Here is a 20,144-nt window from a genome sequence, read left to right as displayed (position 1 = left end):
CCGTTCCTAAAGAGTAGTACAAAGAACAACGTGATGGTTGGAATGCTTAATTCATGAATCTCATCCACTGGCAATCACTAACAACTACTAACCCACTTTGGTTTTTAAGATATTACCGGAGGTGGGACCTGGAGAACGTGGTGCAACATGAAAATGAAATAACGCACCAGAAATTGTAAAAAATAAATAATTGAAGACATGGCCTGCCCTAAATTGTGCAAAATTGCAGATTTTAAGGTGGTTCATCTCTTGCTTTGAATGTTGTCAATGCTTAGTTTCACATTTTTACTATTTCTTTTTGCTGTAAATAATATGCTGTCCTGTGTATAATGTATTACAAGGCTACACTAAAGTTTATTTATGGGCAAAAACTACCATTATCATTTGTGATATCAATTTCCAGGTTCTGCGGGTGACCTCCCACTTGCCTGGTCTTACTTAAGCACAATTATTTCTTATCTTTAGGTCTGCTCCAACCTGCTTCTACAAAACAGATACAGCAGGTCAGCATCAGTGTAAGCCTTCCTTCCCAAAAATTATTAATACATGAGAAGTAGCAGAATTTCAGCTTTTCTGCTAGCCTACACCGGCCCAGACACTGATTCCCACATTGAATCCAAGGCAATCTAATAATGTTGACTTCAATCCACGTGTCGCAGTGCTTATTTCAAAGTGAAGAGTGGCCGCAAGATGGCACTGTAAACTCAAAAACCCTCCTTTTCAGGCTGATCTGTCATGTCATGGGAAGAAACGGGAGAATGCAAGTTTCGAGTCAATGTGTGCATGGAAATAATGCTACTGGGCAGCACAAATGCACTCACATGAAAAGCACAAGCATTACAAGACCGCACTGTAATGCCCAGCACAAGTCAGCAGTCTAGTGCTGAAGCCTGTATTCACACTGAACACCCACCCACCACTGATGTCACTGGTCAGGTGACACAGCAGTAATAAAAGAGGCCGAGCCCACGTGATCTGGGCCAGTTGCACCATACCTCCAGTGTGTCCTGCGTCAGTGCATGAGTGCCTGCCAGCATGAGGGCCTAGGGCCCACCACAGCCTCTTACATTGGCGACGAGAGCGGAGCTGTGCTCATGCGTGCCAGCTAAAAGAAAACGTCGAGGAAAAGGGGAAGAGAGAGCTGCCTGCTGCAAAGGAACACCCCCTGAGAAGGAAACCGGCCGCCGCGAGGCCCACGAGGCATGTGAAGAGCCTCGGGCTAGAGGAATAGGAATAGGTGATCGGGAGCTCACCCAGCACATCCCGTGCCCAGCGTGTGTGCCCCATTGCCTGGAGTGAAAAGAGACCAACGCGGAGCCCACCCGCGAGACAGGAAGGCCCGTAGGCCGGAGGTGAGCCCGGGCGATGTGGACTGCCTGAGGGGCCGCTGAAGCTTGATGCGACCCCCCCCTTGGGACGGTGATCGTAAGTGGAGCCCACCCGCTATGGACAATAAGCATTAACTGTGCCCCAGTGTGAGCGGCACCAGCTATAGCTAGTGATAAAGCAAGGCTCGCGGAGCCCACCCGCGGCCTGCCTGCAGCGTCTGCTGTCCCCGCCGCGCTGCGTGTGACGAGAGGCAGCTGCGGCAAGGGTGAATGACATTTAAGTGAAGCAGCGCCAGCGGAGCCCACCCGCAGCCTGCCTGAGGTGTCCCCTGTCCCCCGCCCAGCGCAGCGTGTGAGGAGTGAAGCTGCCTGGGGGGGGGGGAGTGAAAGTAATTCAAGCAGGGCCCACCCGCGATCGCAAGGAGCAGGGAAAGTGTAAGTAATTAAGCGGAGCCTACCCGCTGGGATCGCCAACCTCGCCCCCGGAGCAGTGCCTAGCATCCTCCCCGCCGCGCAGCGAGTGGAAAATGCGGCGGTGGGGGCGAAGAATGTAAATGAAAGCACCCGCAGCGTGAGGGGAGCTGCCGGGTACCCGGAGAAAAGAACCAACTGCAAGCGGAGCCCACCCGCTGAAAATAATGAACTGAGGGCGCAGCGGCCGTCGGCAAGTGCCCCCAAAGGAAGCCAAAGCCAGCGAGAGCCCACCTCGCTGCACCCGGTCTGGGCCCTGCGTTGATGCCCCGCCGCACAGCGTGTGTGCTGTGGAGCTGCGGCGGGGTGAAGAGTCGGCAAAGGAGCGGCCCGGACTCCAGCGCCGGCACCCCTCCCCCACCGCGCGGCAGGTATTGGAGTGAGTGAAACCTGCGGCTGACTGGAGCAGCGGCCGCAAAGTGAAAAGAGAACGAGGGAACTGCCCAAAGCATACTGTGTGGCAGGAATGTGGCAGCGAGGCCGAGGAGCCAAATGTAAATTGCCCCGAGTAGAGGAAGACCGGTGCCACCACGCAGTCAACCCTCCCCCCTCAGGACAAAATAAATAAAGATCCTACTTACCGTGTGAGCTTGGGGAGGTGTGGCGTCCAGAGAAGCGAGGGATCCTGACGAGGTGCGGGTCGACAAAGAGCAGATTGGAGGTTATCAGATTGTCCCAGCAGGAAGGTGAGGACATTACTTTGTAAGTGGGACAGCACCCGCTACAAATTGTCCTCCATCTTCCTTGACCCCAACTAGCCCGGTCTGCACTGGCTGCCCGAAGGTAAAAGTGCATGAAGAGAGAAACAGGTGGAAAAGCTCTGAAGCTGACGGGAATAAAGCAACACTGCCACCTCGTGGAAGTTACCAGTACTGCACCCGCGATGCAAAACACAGTACAGCAGAACTGGGAACATAGCCAAGAATGCTGAGAGCACAGAGATGATGTCCAACCTAGGAAAAGCAACAGTTCTGTCTGTGAGACAATGGTAAAGGAGACCCAGGCTATCTTAGAAGGGAAATACTAAGACACAGTGAATACTGCCAAGTAAAGAATAACTGTGCACAAGAGAACTGACACGCCAGAAGCTCACAAAGAACACGTCTGTGATCCCGAAGCGACGGCAGGCACGCAAGTCAAAAGAGACGGCGCAAGAGTGCGCCAGACGCGGAAAATACATGTCAGCGCATGGAACGGAGGAAGACACTGGGGAAAGGTATGCAGCAAGCATCCGAAGAAACAGAAGTGCAAAGAACACCCCAGGAGCTGCGCAAAGGAAAAGACGGCAGTAGTCAAACGCAGGAAAGCACCAGGAGTACCCTAAGTGCTCAAAGAAGAGAGCGAGGAACGAAGGTCAGCACTGCGACGCCAGAAGCGCAGGAACTCTCCAGAAAGCGCAAGGAAGACGCTAGGAGACAGCGCAGGAACTCGACAGGAGTGCAAGAACTCCACACCCGCACTACAGGACCGCGCAGCACTGCGCCGGAACGTGCCAGGAGAGTCAGGAATCGGAGCGCCAGAGTGACGCCACACGGCGACGCGCCAACGCCAAAACACCGTGACGGTGAATAGCGACCAGGAAAAAGATAGCACAGCATGACGACTCATGCCGAAGGTGAAAGCCGACCACCCAGTCTGGTCGCCAAGGAAAGAAAAGAAGCAACTGAGAAGATGGCGACAACCGGTTCAGTCACTAGAAGAGAAGACCAGTGTCTGAGAGCCATGCCCAGACCAGAGAGAAACAGGTGGAGTGCACACTACCTGGAGAAGACTGACTGGAAAGACCAAGGCAGTACAGTGACCGGATCACGTTGCAAGAAGGAACAGGGAGAAGAAGGGCGGGACGCCATAAAGTAAAGGACATGGACCCACGAAATTCAACCCCGTAATTATTGAAAGCAACAGAGAGGAAGTGAAGGGCGCTACGCTAACCCTGGGAAGTGAGTGACCAGAAGACAGTGTCCTAGGACTAGGACAAGACCAGGATGTGCAGAGTGCGCGCACTGCATGGGGAAGCCTGGCCAGAGAAGATGAAGAAAAGGGGACCAGGGTACGTCGTGAGAAGAAGAGAAGAAGAAAGATCGGAGTGGCACACCGCCACCCAGGAAAAGGAAGAAAGGAGAAATCAGAATGGCTCGCTGCCACTGCAAGAAGAAGCCGCCCCTGCGGAAATAAGCAAGGTGACAGGCACTGGAACACCAGAGTGCAATGGAAGACAAGCATGGCAAGAGCACCGGCAGCGCAGAACAAGGACTACCACCTACGAGCCATCCATCCACATGGCGACCGCAGAATAGAGCAAGCTAGACTGTTGGCGACATCTACTTCTGGGGTTTGAGCAGAAAATTGGATGGCGAGACTACTCAGGCCTCCGAAAGTTGAGGACCTGACCTACCTCGCACCAGCCCGTGGCAAACCAGAATCAGAGGCCACACGGGACTCTGGTGGCAGCAAGTCCCGCACGGGAGACAGGTCTACAGAAGCGCGTCTGCAGGACCCAAGGGGATGAAAGCCTCGCGAGCAATGAGAGGAGTCTACAACCAAACCTTCAGGTGGAACTAGGACACTACGGTGAGGCTCGTGGAGCGCCCTGCTCACGGCCCGAAGTGTATGGTGGAGCACCACGACCGAGAACACCAGTCCAGTGGACGCCTGGCAAAGAGGTCCTCCCAGACATCTGGTGAGAGAAGAATACCGGCGAGAGGGGTATCCTAGTGAGAGGGATGTGTACGCCTACTCTATTCATCTGCCAAGAGTCAACATTAAAGCCTACCCGGAAACATCACAAAGCCAGAAGAGAGAACAAGCCCAGAAGACTGTTGACACGTGTGTCATCCATGTATCTCTCATCACCAACGGAACGAAGCAAAAGCAGGGCTGAGAACAGCAGACAGGCAGCACAGACAAAGAAAGAACCCGCCGAACAACTGCGAACAATGCCTCCGAGAACTGTTAGTCCAGAATACAAGATCTATACTGTCTGCTGCTTGCAAGCAGCCAAAGAGACTCATTTTGAAAGTGCAAGTCCAATGTTATTTTCTGTGTTTTCTGTCCCACACAGGTTCTTGGACTTTTTCTGTTTGGTTTATTTTTTTACCAATTTGGGAAGGGATGTAATGCCCAGCACAAGTCAGCAGTCTAGTGCTGAAGCCTGTATTCACACTGAACACCCACCCACCACTGATGTCACTGGTCAGGTGACACAGCAGTAATAAAAGAGGCCGAGCCCACGTGCTCTGGGCCAGTTGCACCATACCTCCAGTGTGTCCTGCGTCAGTGCATGAGTGCCTGCCAGCATGAGGGCCTAGGGCCCACCACAGCCCTTTACACACACTTTTCTTGTTCTTATGCTTCCAGGGCTCTGAGATAAGCTTTGGGATATAGACTTGTGTAATCTTTGAAAGCAGTGTGAAATAAATAACTGGCCGTCGTGATTTGTATCAGGCAGGAGAATCCTACTTATTGTGGGCAATTAAGAGGGGGGAGAAAACTTGAAAAAAAAATGTGTGCACCTCACAGTACAATCTTCACATTATTAATTGACAACAAAGTCATTGACTCTGAAGAAAGGCACATGAAATATCGATTGATCAATTTGATTTAATGTTGAGAATTCACTCTTGCCACAAACACAAACCATCGTGGCAAAATTATACAATTCACAGTACCGTTTGCTGACAGAAATCAATAAAATGTCCAAAGGAACTTCAGTCACTTCAGAAAATCTTGACCATGCACTTTAAAATGGCCCGTCTATTTAAAACAAATATAACATCCTGCTTCACTTCTACGTTCCTCTTGCTTTGACTGTCCCCCCTAACGTGTGCACCAGTTTCCCCACAGAAATGAGGGTTGTTTGGAACAAAAAAAGCTGAAACATTAAAATACTATGTATGGCATGCTGTAGCCAACATTTATAAAATGCAGTCCAACGATGAAACAAGCTCTGTGGAGCCCGCCGTTTTACAGTAACATTATTAATCAAGTACCATGCTGATCTTCGGCCCAACCTCCATTTTACACCCGTACCACCAGCATTATTTTTACTGTAAATTTTACAGTAAAAAAAATGCCTGTGATACGAGTGTAAAACGGAGGTTGGGCCGAAGATCAGCATGGTACTTGATTAATAATGTTACTGTAAAAAGGCGGGCTCCATGGAGCGAGTCAAAGTCACAGTCAAAAACAAAACGGAGCACAACTAACTGTAACTAACCTTATGGTGTGAAGGAGAGGCTCTCACGAGGCACGGCGGACAGCAACAACGCACCTGAAACGATCAGAGCTGCGTATATAATGGAGGCGAGACAATGCCCGTGGAAGCACGTACGTCCGGCGCGCATGCGTACGCATGTATCGCGTCAGTACTCTCGGCCAAACCATGTTCCGAGGTTAAGCAGGGGTTGCAGGGGGCACCTAAATTGCACTACAGCTGACAAAAAGTGCACTTTCCCACATTGTGAGAGCGGCGCCCCTGGCACCTCAAAGCGGCGCACCGGGGTGCCTAGGCGCACACTTTGGGAACCAGGACTCTGGGTGCGCAATCAGTAGTGCATTGCTGCACTTCCGGTGAGTCTCTCTATAGCACTACCGGACCGGAAACATGACAGCACTGTGGGTGCGGCATCAGTAGTGCATTGTTACTAGAGTGTAATTTTAGCACAGCTGTAGGATGGTCAGTGTAGAATAACAGGCACAGTCTCTCCAAAGAGCTAGTCGCGCAGGATGAAGTTAGCCCTGTGTCAACAGTCTGGCTATAATATTTTTAGATCCCTATGACTACAGCAAGTTAAAGTGCAGTTCAAATTGACATTTTGACCAGAAGTGAAGAAAGGAAATATTAACCTCCTGCTACTTTTTGTTTATTTTCAGCATCCGTGGATGTAAACTCTGGATCGCACACAGGTAAACAACACATTGTAGTTTGTTCCCGTTCTTACTCCTGGGGTTAAAGTTTATCCATCTAATCCCTGATCTCTGAAAGTCAGAAGATGGTTGTGTCTTTCACCTGTTTCTGATGAATGTGCTTTACTATAGAAATCATATTTTACGGTGTGGGGTTTTCGTCTTTGAAGGAAGGATTTCTTTTTGCCAAGGCCCTGAACTGTTTATCACCATCTCAAACTTGGGCACAAGCGAGTTCGCCTGGTTGGACACAGTCCTGATATAGACAGGAGGGCATTGCCAGGTTTGGATCACAGATCTGTTTGTCAGCGACTAAGCTCTCTCCTCATCAAAGAGGACATCTCCACTATAATGCATGCCTTGGAGGTAGCTGGGCTAAGGATAGTTGTTACTCTCAAGCCTCTCCTACAAGGGAAGCTGGGACTGTAAAACCTAAAGGACAAACCCTACTGAGGTGGGATAGGCAAAGGGTTGGGGCTGCAGACATCAAAGGGAAGGCTGAGGAGATGAAGCTGGTGTGTTCTAAGACACTTGTATTGTCTTGTGTACCAAGACATCACATGAGCATTTTCCTTTTTGCTTCCAGATGTCTCCATATTGGCCGTGGTAGGGAGCTCCTTGCTGGCACTGCTGAGTCTCAGGTTGCTGTGAGGAGGACTGACCACACCCAAAGCCAGATATGGACCTGCTACTGACACCCACAATTATCATTTTACAAACTGATTCCATTGTGTGTCTTCTGCCTGGGATGATGTTTATGGGAATCTGCATTCTAATAATTCCTTTCCATAAGATTTAGAATTGTGAACATGTGTAGGTCCTGAGTTATTGTTTGACAGACAGAGTAAAAGCAGGCATCTCTCTCCTTTGGCCTTGTTTATGTCTCATGCTGCTTTAGACTTGCCTTCCCTCCCAATCACTGACATATATCCATTTGATTGTCTTGTTTCTCATTCCTACATCCTTGCCTCTCTCGTGTGCATGGCACAGCTCCCTTCCACTGCCCCAGGCATGCCTTTTTTCCCCTTTTCTAACTCCAACAATGCTTGTTCCTACATTTCTTCCATCTCTCTGTGCCTTGATCCTTCCTTCGCATTACCAGCCCTCTTTCTGTAGCTTTCATATTTGATCCTTGTCCTTTCTCAATAATGTTCCTTCACTTTACACTCAGCATGGCTTCTAACACTGATTTTGGACAGATCCCTGGGCTGTGGAGTGGTCTGTATGTTCCTGATGGTAGCACTGGTAGTTCATCAGCATATCCTCTTTTGTCCTCTATATTCTCCCTCATTGATTCTTCTTCCAACTCTTACTCCCGATGTTGCCTCATTGTTTCTCAATCCACTGCAGCTTCCCCTGTCTACTGATTCCCCAACCTATCCAGCTTCCTACTGATGTTCCACTCATGATTGCTTCTGTACATGCTTGTACACTTACTCCCCATTTCCACGTCCCATATAACCCACTGTTTTAGCTTAGTTTGCTACTCCTCTCGAAGACGATTCACACCAGTTTTTATTCATCATTCGCTGCAACCTTTTTCGTTGCTGCAAATGTTGCCCCAATGATTCCCCATCATTTGCTGCAATGTTTTCTGTGTCCGCATATCTCCCCACCCACTGCTACTTCCCTCATCCTTCCCAAATTACTGTTCTTCCCTGTGCTGCATCTCCCTAGCCACCCCTTGTTCATGTCCTTGTGCTTCCTATCTGGTTGTTCCCATATTGATTCTCCACCCTTTGCTGCATGTCCTTGTGCTTACTATATGTTTGCTGCCGGATTGATGCTCCGCCCTTTGTTCATGTCCTTATGGTTCCTATATGGATGTTGTGAGAAGTTAACCTGGCATATGATGTCCACTAATTCTAGTGGGCACCTTGCACCAGTCTAATCAAACCTTATTGATGGTAGTTGTAAAGTCAACCTTATAGACAAACTATCCTAGTGGTAGTGTGGACCAGCAGTCATAGGCTAAGACTGCAGAGAGCATGTAAAGCAAGCTGTTTTACCAATTATATTCCCTTGAATACCAAATGAAAGGACACCACACAAGGTATATATCAAACATATATGTATTTATTCTTAACACAACCCCTCTGTACTCGTTATGAGGTCGGAGGTAAAAGTACATCACAAGTTACTCAATTAGCATACGATAAGTTGCACAAAAAACGGTATTGCCCTAGAGACCTCACGAACCATATACTAAAATAGTGGTATAAGAACCACAACAGAAATAGTGAGTAGGCCTAGGGCCTATAGAATCGCTGCGGCTACACTAAAAAAACAAAGGTTAGGAAGTAGGAGGCCCATGGGAGTCGCGTGCACTGTCTAAACATAGTTGCGAGTTACCACTGACTTATAATGGGAAACGTAAAAGTTACAAAGTTACTGATTAAGGGCACTTCCAGATGGACTACAACAAAACCCCTTTAGAGTAGGACACTTGGAGAGTCAATACCCACGGGAGCACCGGAGTACTTGTGTTACCTCACCCAGGGAAGCCGGGAGCATAGGTGCCTTTTGGTGTCGGGTTTTGTCGATGTTTTCTATGGAGATCTGCAAAGAAATGCTGCAGACGACCAGAGGAAAAGTGTCCGGGTGGATCCAAGGGTCGATCAAAGATGTGAAGAACCTGAAAGCAGAGTGGACAGAGTCTGGGTCACTAGCCAGTGACCAGGAAGGTACCAGGAAGGAACCAGGTGATGTTGCGATGGTCTCAGGTGAAGAGGTGAAGAGGTGAAGCTTGTCTCTGTAGCCACGAGGACCAGGAGGTGTCAACGACAACCAGGAGCTGTAATCGAGCTATCCCACAAAGGATCTAGTTGACTGCTGTGTCGGTATCTGGATTGGACCCAACAAGCATTGGCAAATGCATCCCACGCAGAAAGTGAAGATTGGCTTTGGTGCAGACCAGCAAGGTCTTTGCTAGGAATCTGGAGCAAGCCTGGAGCAACCAGGAAAGCAGTTTGGTTTCAAAAGAATGTCTTCAAGAGGCTTACTAGCCAATGGGCTAGCAACTGGGAAGTCACGTCGAGTTGAAATGCAAGAGCGGGCCCCACGCGGCACCTGTGGAGTGTGGAGGGCTGAGCTTTGGTGCAAATGGTACTCGTGTCTGGGGCTTCTTGAACTCCAATGTACAACTTTGAGTTACCTCAAGAGTCGATTCAGTTAGCAAAATGCAGGATGTCCAGGGTGTCCGGTCCCAAAACTCTCGTGTCTGTCACGGGTCTCAACTTTGCTGTGGATGTGGGTCGGAGTAAAAGAAGTCTGGAAGTCCAGTTCTTATGTCGCTGAGTCTTTGGGTTTTGGCGGGAGCGTCGACAAAGCAGACCGGCAAGTTACTGGTTGTGCCTGTTTGCACAGGGTGGTCACTCCTTGACCACAAGGAAGATGCCTTCCATCTTCTAGTCAGAATAGAATGTCGAAGGTCCAAGAGTTCTGTTTCAAAGTTTCGTTCCATGATAATCCAAAGTGCTGGGGACACACCTCCTATACCTATACTGATTTTAGGGGCTGGATTACCTGCTAGGTCCCTCCTATGGGTGGACTTTGTCCATTTTCGTGCCAGAGCAGGGCTGGAGTACCCCCTAACTGGTTTGAACTGGGCTACGCATGGAGCACATTGTGTGTCCCAGGCAGTGTCTCCAAAAGCATCTGCTGATGCAGCCTCCCCCGGCCCAATACACAAAACCCTTCTGGGGAGGTGCTGGCACCTTCCTGGACAGGAAACCTATTGTCCAGGCTGCTCTTGCTGGAGTTTCCCCTAGCAACAGGAGGTCAGACTCGTGTCTGTTGCAGCAGCATCCATTTTGTGATGCTGAGGCTCTGTTTTACTTTAACCGAAGTTAGCAGTAACTACATGTCTTCTCCCTCTAGAAGTGTGGAATGCTACCCCCGCCACCAGAACTGGTGGAGGGTAGTATTCTAAAGTCTTTGATACCTTACAGGACATGTTTCGATAAAGCCAAACCAAAGTTAGCATTAACTGCGAGGATTATAATGCACTTAAGAGTATGTGGTATGACTATATCATAGAACAGCTATAAGTTCCGAAAGCTGCAGAGAGGCTCAGCTCATGCTAGGGCACCCTCTCACATAAAACCAAGCACTCTGCCTCCAGGATTGTCGAGGCCTACAATAGGAGTCACTTATAGGTAACTATGTGTCTATATATAAGGTAGATTATAGATATACTATATATAAGTAAGGGGTGATTACACCACCTTACCCAAGCTGAGTGATCAGCCTGTGGTGTCAGTTTGTAGGGCCAGCAGGGGTGGCATAATACCTGCTGCAGCCCCTGGTAGGGCTTGGAGGCACATATGCTTTGGGTACCTATGGTACACTATACAGGGGCTAACAAAGGTGATCCAGTAACTAATATGGTATGTACCTGAAGTACATGGAGTCCATTTTATACGGATAGCTGATAGCCTGGGGCCCTAAATAGCAGGATCCCAGGCCAACTAAGTTGATAACCAGCAAAACACTAGGCAAAATGTTGGGGCAACCATATAGTCAGATATCCACCTTCCTAAAGATGTAGCCCCTATAAGTCTCTACTCTTTGTTGCATTTCCTTATGTTTCCTATATGGTTGTTGCTCCATTGATTATCACCCTTTGTTGCATGTCCTTTTGCTTTCTATATGGTTGTTGCTCTATTGATTCTCCACCCTTTGTTGCATGTCCTTATGCTTTCTTTATGGTTGTTGCACCACTAATTCTCCGCCCTTTGTTAAATTTCCCTTCACTTCCTATACCATAGTTATACACTGTGCTGTTTTCCCTTTTGCCATCACCCCTTGCACTCCATTAATGGTTCTTTATTTTGCTGCTTATTTATGAGACACGTCTGCTGCCCACTGATGCTTCTACCCATGACGGCTGCTGCTGCTCTCTTCCCTGGCTGTTGTGTTCCGCTGTGCCAGCCTGCTCCTCTACCCTTCTGCTTCTTTTCCTTTAGTGGATGACTTCTTGCTCACCATTACTTCTCCCTTGTTCAGCAGTGCCCAATTATGCTGTCCGTCTACTCTTAGTTGGGTTACTTCTTCAGTAATCCCCACTGCTTCTCTCTCTCTCCTCAGAGGCAGCTCTCCCTTATTTCAGCTAATTTCCACCCGTTCTATCTGCCTTTAGAGCTGCTTCTTCTTCTGCTTACCACCTGTTCTGCGTCTACAAACGGTCTCTCCTTGAAGCTCCTGTTTGCTTTTCACCTTTTGCCTTCTCATAATCTCACTGCACTTCTCTTCCAAGGAAGATCCTTCTCCCTGTGCTTTTTGACACTTCTGCTCTCATCCACATCCTTCTCTGAATGCTTCCTGCTCCTTTTTGCCAGTCAGCTACTTCTTCCAGGCTTCCTTCTGCTTATTTCCAATTCACCTCCTTCTCCTTTTCTAATTGCCCTGTACCATCTGCCCAAGCATGCCGGTCCCTTCATTAACACAACATCCACTTCTCTTTCGATCTTTATTGTTACAGCTTTCTATTTGGATATTCTCAGCTTGGTTTTCTCTATGCCACTTTCTCCCTCATCTCTGCTCACGATTCACATTTTCTCTTCTCATTTCACCAAGTTCTCTCTCTATAACACCTCACACCCATTTATACTTTATTCCACTCTTTACAAACTTTAACTCATGTTTGTTTTTCTTTTGCCACTTTTATTCTTTTTAACTTTGTTGCTATTTCTTGTTCTTTCTCCCCTTCTCCCACTCTTTTCCTCTCCCTTCCTCTCTATGCCATCCTTAGCTGTTTTTTCCACCTCCAGTTTTATCTTTCTTCCAACGCCCCTATTATTTGCAGTCCTGCCACTGCCTCCTGCTCTCCACCCCCTTTGATGGACATACTTATTGGCAGCAGCAGAATGAAGCAGCAACCAATGTACACACCTGGCATGCTGCGGCCGCATTGAAGGCAAGCCACAGGAAAGCCCATCTTTATCCATCCATTTCCCAACTGCATTCAGCTCCAGGAACCCTAGTCCTTCACACACCAACCGCTACCCTGCTGTGACCCTCCATGTTCTCTATCCTGCCCGCCTCTCGCGGCACCCTACAACACTAAAGACATGTTCTCCCACACCTCATGCCCACCAAAGCTACCAATTTGTACACGCAGGAACTCATGATAACGAAGCAACATTACACACAACTGCAGTCCATATTTAAAATGAGTTAAATCAATGCGGACATGAACACCTTTCAAACCACCCTAGGATGCTATCACCTGCACAGCACTTACAGATCATCTAACATTCTGCATTCATAGCCCACATTGACACCTACTTGAACAGCTGCAAATAGATCTGTACCATTGTGAAAGAATTAATCTCACCGGAGGCCACCTCAACCAGCATCAGCCCTTAACTGGACCTGTGCATCACACACATGTCTCTGACTATATGGCCTACCTTCTTCACAGACTAACCTCCGAACCATGCAATCCATCCACTCCGTAGGCTCAGCAGACTGGTGCCCCAACCATGCATCTCATAGTGGACCTAACCCGTCAGTACAGCTCTCATGTTGTGCGCATCCGCTTCTTTGGCCACCTGCCCAGATATGAATCATGAACTAGTTCTCAATCAGGTTAAAAAAGCCATCTTCAGACCATTTTATGCAGACCCAGCTCCCTTTTACCATACCTGACTTAAGTACTAGAGAAACTCACCAACCATAGCACAGAAACAGCTCTCATCGCTGTCACAGACAACATCTGTAAGCTCCTGGAAAGAGAAGAAATGTCAGCCCTTATACTGATGGACCTCTCTGCAGCATTCAACATGGTAGCCCACCCCATCCTTATCCTTAGGCATGTGCAAGATAGGAATCCAAGGAACCACTCTCCACTGAATTTGCTACTTCCTGACCAGAAGGACACAGTCAGTCAGCCTGGCCACCCAATCTTTGGTTGCCCGCAACCCTACCTGTGTAGTGCCACAAGAGCTTGACTTTTTTCGATCCTTACATGATCCCAATTGCTAGTATCATCCGCACCCACGACATTGATATCACATGACCGACTTCAAAGACTAGAGAACAACTGTCTCAAACATTACCCAAATAAGTCATGATTTTCAGTAAGAACTCCTCGCTATTGACTACAACTGGTGTATGGCTGAATTCAGACCTTCACCGACACCCAGTACTCACGATAAAAACCTCGGGATCGTAATAGACAGCAAACTCAAACCTACCAATTCAAAACATCACAACCTACTGTTTTCTCGCACTGATGATGCTGAGGTAAATCTTCAAATGGCCTCAGAACAGGTCCCCCAAAACTGTCACCACTGGATCACTGCAAGCAAATCAAACTACAAGAACACCCAATGCTATGATTAGCAAAAAATTCACCCTACAACTATAAACCAATCAGCACTGGACAGCCAGAAACACACTGAACCTTCCGCACTGCACATACATCAAACAGCACCTTAGGGAGCTTCACTGGCTCCCAGTATACAAAAAAGCACACAGCTTATACTCTTCACACACCTTCTAAGCACTACACAATACCGCTCAGCCTATATCAATAGCTGTATCTCCTTTGACAAATCTTCCAGACATCTCTGTATGGCAGGACTTCAACTTGCACATATCCACACGTATGCAGTACCGAAACCGGCAGTCGCACCTTCTGCTATATCCCTCCTAAAGCCTGGAACGGCTGTCTGATACAAAGAAAGGCCAGACTCACTCATTCTCAGCACCAGGATACCATCCCAGGTGATAGGGCACAAATACATAGAACATAGCATAACATAAGATAACATAACATGTACTAGCAATGCTTCTCTCCTCTGATTTTATGATTTTTCTCCTCTCCCTATCCCTTCAAGTTGCTTCTTTACATGCCCCTCAATCTATCTACACGGTTTAGCTACTCCCTGCCATGGTAATTCGATGATTTTCTATTTGCCTACTTTCCCACAAGCTTCCAAGTCACTTCTGTAAATGTTCATCTGTTTTTTTTGTCTTTTCCTTTACTTCTCCCCCTCTTAAGAGGTATCTCTACATTTTCTCTCATAAATCTTCTCCAATGTATTCTTCTAGCCTGCTTACTGCCCAATTTCCATGTCAATGAATGTGTTTTTCCTCCCTGTTCCCTCAGAGCTATCTTGGCTCAGCTGCTTTCTTACCTGTGCAGTCTCTCCCTGCCCCCCTAGTTTTTTCTGCCCAAAGATGAATTCCCTCTTTAACTGTTTCCAGAGAGAGTGTTAACGGTGTAGCTTTTACTAGAATATACTTTGAAAAGCGTTTTCAAAGCAAACAATATATGTTGCCAGTAATTCCTTCCTACATGATAGGAGTTTTTCCTGGGAGGCAGGGCAAAACACCCTGCGATTAACTAGATATACATCTCACTGATTTGAACAGAAACCTTTTTTAAGGAGACGGAACACTAACTGGTTTCACTGGACAAGAGGAGAAGGCATTGGGAGATGAATTAGCTGTATAAGGATATTGAATATTGGATTCAAATGATCTACAGTCAGGTCACCAGTGTGTAGCAAGCTAGCATTTTATGTCAAAGTCTACTTATTGAATCAATTAGAATGAATGCCTACATATTAACTGTAAAAGACTGTAATGATTGACAACTATGATATGCTAATGACTGTTTATTCTTAAAATGCATGTATCTGTTGTGGGATATCACTTGTGCTTCTATAATAATGTTGATATCTGTTTCTGCTTCTATCAATTAAAGTATGCAATCATCACATTGCTGTGGGCGTGTCCCCTGGTTCTACCTGGGCATTTGTTATAATCATAATGTAATGTACCATATAATGCCTCACCTTTTTCCTTCTTCTTTATCTTTACCATTTGGTATCTACCTTGGGACCTTCAGGTAGAGCGGGTTTCGAATGTTGGACTCCTGTCAGATGTGAGGCACTTTAAATTATATCTATGGGAACTGCATCTTTAATTAACAAAATATCACAAACCTTCGGTGCCCTTATAATCTAAAAAGGAAATAGAGAAAACCACACCCAGGATTTCCAAATGGGTATTAGTTAGAGTAGGGATAGGAGATTGCCTTCCTCCATTGCAGGGAATCTCTTTTTAGATCAAATGGATAATTCATATTTGAAATATAAAACCAAAAGTCGAAATTGATTTAGATAGAGATAGTCATTTTATTTAGAGTTCACCACTTTGCAGATCCATTGTACATAGTTTTCACTCTTTTCATGACTCTTTATTAGAGCGTAATTTAGTTTTTTGTGAAAAGAAGAGAAACAGCCGACACGTGTTTCGCCCTATGCGGCAGGTTTTGCCAGGGCTTTCTCAAGGGTGTGAAAGAAAAAGTTGCAGTGAGTACTAAGTATCACAGGGTGATGAACCTCCAAACACCGGCTGGTGCCCAAGTGAGAAAGATGATAAAAATGGTAAAGAAAAGGATTTAATATTATATATTTATTATTCATTATTTAAAAGGCAGAAGGAATGCTATTCACTGAAACTTTTACTTTCACAGCCTTGAAAAAGCGATTGCAAAACTTGCCACATAGGGCGAAACATGTGTTGGCCGTTTTCTTCTTTTCATAAAAAACTAAATTACGCTCTAATAAAGAACCATGAAAAGCGTGAAAAATATCTACAATGGATCTACAAAGTGGTGAACTCTAAATTAAATGACTATCTCTATCTAAACCAATTTGGACTTTTGGTTTTATATTTCAAAAAGGAATTATCCATATTTTGGCTTAACCCCTTCCATGCTGGTGACGAACCCCAGCCGTCATGCACTACGGTGCTCGTGTGCTGATGACGGCTGGGGTTCGTCATGGCCCGCCCGTGTTCGGCCGGCGGCCGCACACGGGAAAAATCGCGGCCGCACGGAAGGGGTTAAATGTACTCTAAAGTACTTTTAATCTTCCTAAATCTTGTGTAAGTATGAGGAGGCAAGGGGGTGTTATTTGGTTATGCTGGCCATCATTACCACACTCTCCATTAATGTTTGACTCCTTGAATATATCCGACTCAGTGCATCACATTTTTCTTGGCGTAAGTTCTGTTCCTTATTTGCAATTTCTATATGCTTTTAGTTCATGTACTTCTGCTATCTGAGAGAGGCATTATTGTTTTTAAAGGCCTCGCAATAAAAGCTGTCACATTACTGAAGCATGCATCAAACAATTGAACATTCCAGAAGATTTATCTTTGGTGATTATTAGCTATGCAGGGCTAATTAAAAAGATAATTTTTCTGTACATTGGACTGTGACATCATCAAACAAAGTAATTGTTAGACCTAGACATGGCAGTATTAGAGTGATCTTCCCTAAAACGTTTATGCCTTCTCCACTCCTGAATTTGCTTTTATTGCCTCAAGATTTTTTGCACTTTACTACTGCTAACCAGTGCTAAAGTGCTTGTGCTCACTCCCTAAAACATGGTAAAATTGGCTTACACCTGATAGACACAACACAACGGTGGCTCAGTGTGGCTCAGTGGTGGCTCAGTGTGTTAAAATCATGACCTTGTGGCAAATTTACTTTGAGGTTTGCCATCTCTCACCAAAACAGTATATGCTTGATAGTGTTACCTTTTGAGATTCTGAATCCATTTTGACTTCAATACTGTAAGGACTCATTAAAAGACTGACCACAGTAATAAGAATCATATGCAATATGTTTTGGGAATTTGCGATCTGTATTTGTTAGTGTCAGAATCAGAACTTTCATTTTGGCCACCTGTGCAAGGCAATCACCTAGTGATTGTGTTAATGCTTTCAGAGGCTGGAATTCTCCATCCCTCTTTACCTTTTACCGATGAGCAAGCAGGAGAGTACTGGTGTTTTGTTCTCACCTCAGGCTGAGCAGAAAATCAATATAGATTATAAAGTCATCCTGATCTATAGGCAATATTTCACTGGGAAGACGTTATTTTTGTTCCTATTGTAGGAAAGCTTGTGTTTGCAGAGTAGAGTCAAATATGTAATCTGCTTCTGTTGCTGAGAGTGAACTGGCCCACTGTATCTATCTAGGATCTAAAGCTTTCGCATAAGAAAAATTGGCCTTTGTGACAGACTTCAAGGCTGTGATGACATTTGACAATCAGGCATTTCCCCTGAGCCAATGATCTCTCTTTCTATACAGCAGTCTTTACTGTTGTCAGAATATTTTCTGTAGGTGCAAAACGCATTTCTGCATTGGAATATAAATGAGATTTATATGCTATTGGTACTGTGTCACCTTCATTGAATGTGACATATGTGTATCTTGTGAATCCTGCAAGTTTTTTGAGCTCATACTTATGTGTATGTTTTTGCAACAATCTGTGTATGTTTGGGTGTCCAATGTGTGATTGAGAAGTCTGGATGAATCAGTTCTTTAAATGGTTTTACCAGTTGGGCATAATCTGGTATGTATGTTCTACCAAAAATTAGAAAACCTAAAAGAGAATGGAACATTTATATTGGGGTTGTGCACACTTTTCTGAGAGGTGTGGCGCTAAGTTTTTGCCTTCATTTGGCACCTAGTATCCCAAGAATAGACACTGAGATATCACATTTAAAACATTTTAAAATTGAATAATTTGTATCCATCCATTGAGATTACCATATTATGCAATATAATCTGACAAATGGGCATCTAAATCATCATCTCTAATGTTGTTTTATATTTGTGCTGTTAAAAACGGGGATCTTTAGATGACAGAGGTAGGTACCTTTGTCCACATAGGGACCCTTGCTTCTAATCTGTGTAAGGGGTATACACACTTTAGATAATGCCTGCTCACCCCCTGGTTAGCTTGGCTCGAGCAAACAGACTTCTCTCAAAGACAATGTGTGAAGTTTTTGTACTCAAAACAATCAAGAATACAGTGATAAGACCAAAAATGGGTACCACACCAGTTTAGGAAATATAAAGTGTATTTATCTCAACTCAACAGACCAAAACAACAAAAATACAACATACATGTAATAAGAATATGACTTTAAAAAGGCTTCAAACAACTTGGTCCATAGAAAACCATTGATGTGTGAATACTCACAAAGTACTGTAGATGTTTCAAAAGTCACAAGGCCAACCAGCCGCAGAAATGGAAACCATTGAAAAACAAAGATATGTATCAGTGCCTGAGACCATGGGGAGGCGAGGCAACAGTAGAGCTTGAAGTAGAATTATTGTGTCAAATCCGGTCTGTAATGGGAAGTGATGTGTCGATTCCGTGGGTGATGCATTTGGAAAAACTTGCTGCACAGGTTGTCAGATCTGGACTCCGCAGGATCCGATTGAAGCAATTTGGCGTCCACCTCCTGACCGCACCAACACCCCTTTTTGAGCACAGGGTGTTCGAGTGATCAAGCAAGGGATAATAAGATAACAAAACAATAACCAGGAGGGGATGGAAGGGGACAGCTGGGAAGGGATGGCTGAAATGAGAAAATACACACGGTTACTACACAGGCAATAATCCTACTCTCATTTCATTCTCCCTACCCTCCCCTTTTCCTATAGTCACCTGTATCATAGAAAATCTCTGCTCCACTCTTTGATTAGCACCAAGTACTATCACGAATAAACAGCCCCCTATACGAAATAAAGACACATGTTATTGTTACGGAAAACATTCACGGGAATAAGTATAACTAAGACCACACCTAAAACCATACATACCCTCCTGGTTTGTTTGATGTGTGAAATCGAAGGTATTCCCAAATTATATATTCCACTCTATAAGAAGTAGTTCCTTAGAAATGATAAGTGGTTCCCCCACAACAACGTGCTCCAAAGAAAACGAACTGTTGTCCCAAATAGAAATCAATACGAGCTGCCACACTCTGTACACGGTATGATGTAGCTTCCTACTACTATCATCCGCGATGCAGTCAAATAAGATATCCAATACACCTCCAGGTACAAAGAACAATGTTCCAATTTACCAAACACGGCAGAATGTAGGGCGCTACCCCACTATCCTCCGCTCTGGTGTGTTTGTTGCTACTTCCTCCCTTCGTCCACGGAAAACAAGAACACTGGCGTAGCTTACCGTGTCACCAGTGCGGAGATGAACAGATCGAGCACAATCACAGCGAGCCCGCTGTAACACACAACAGAGGTTCCTCCCTTCTTCCTGCTCTGGAAGAACGAGACGCTGGCAAAGAGCGTGGCTGTTCAATTCACAGTCCGCCCAACGGTACCTTTCAGCTACTGGCAGAACTCCGTTCCCACAGCCGAAGGAAACTTCTACCCTTCTTTTTGCTAGGTCCTCAGAAGTCGCTCTGGATACAGCGACACAACCTTCATCCAGGAAAACTCCAGCAAATACAAATTACGTGCAATGTCTCAATGCCACGCCCCCTCTTTTATCCCACACTGAAGCACAGGGAATTCTGGGAGATGTAGTTCTAAACACTAGGCAGGCGCGATAGCGTTTGTGAATCCTGACACAGGTATGATGCAGGTAGCATGCCAGTATA

The 20,144-nt window shown here is 46.0% G+C and overlaps 1 pseudogene; it reads right to left on the bottom strand.

The window, feature by feature from the left end:
• Window positions 1–20,144, bottom strand: part of LOC147725087 (zinc finger BED domain-containing protein 5-like) — a 99,949-nt pseudogene that overhangs the window by 13,133 nt on the left and 66,672 nt on the right.

This window comes from Lissotriton vulgaris, chromosome 4_1, assembly GCF_964263255.1.
Source record: "Lissotriton vulgaris chromosome 4_1, aLisVul1.2, whole genome shotgun sequence".
In the NCBI taxonomy this organism is placed as follows: domain Eukaryota; kingdom Metazoa; phylum Chordata; class Amphibia; order Caudata; family Salamandridae; genus Lissotriton; species Lissotriton vulgaris.
Note: the sequence above shows the minus strand (reverse complement) of the source record. Positions and strands in the feature narration are given on the sequence as shown.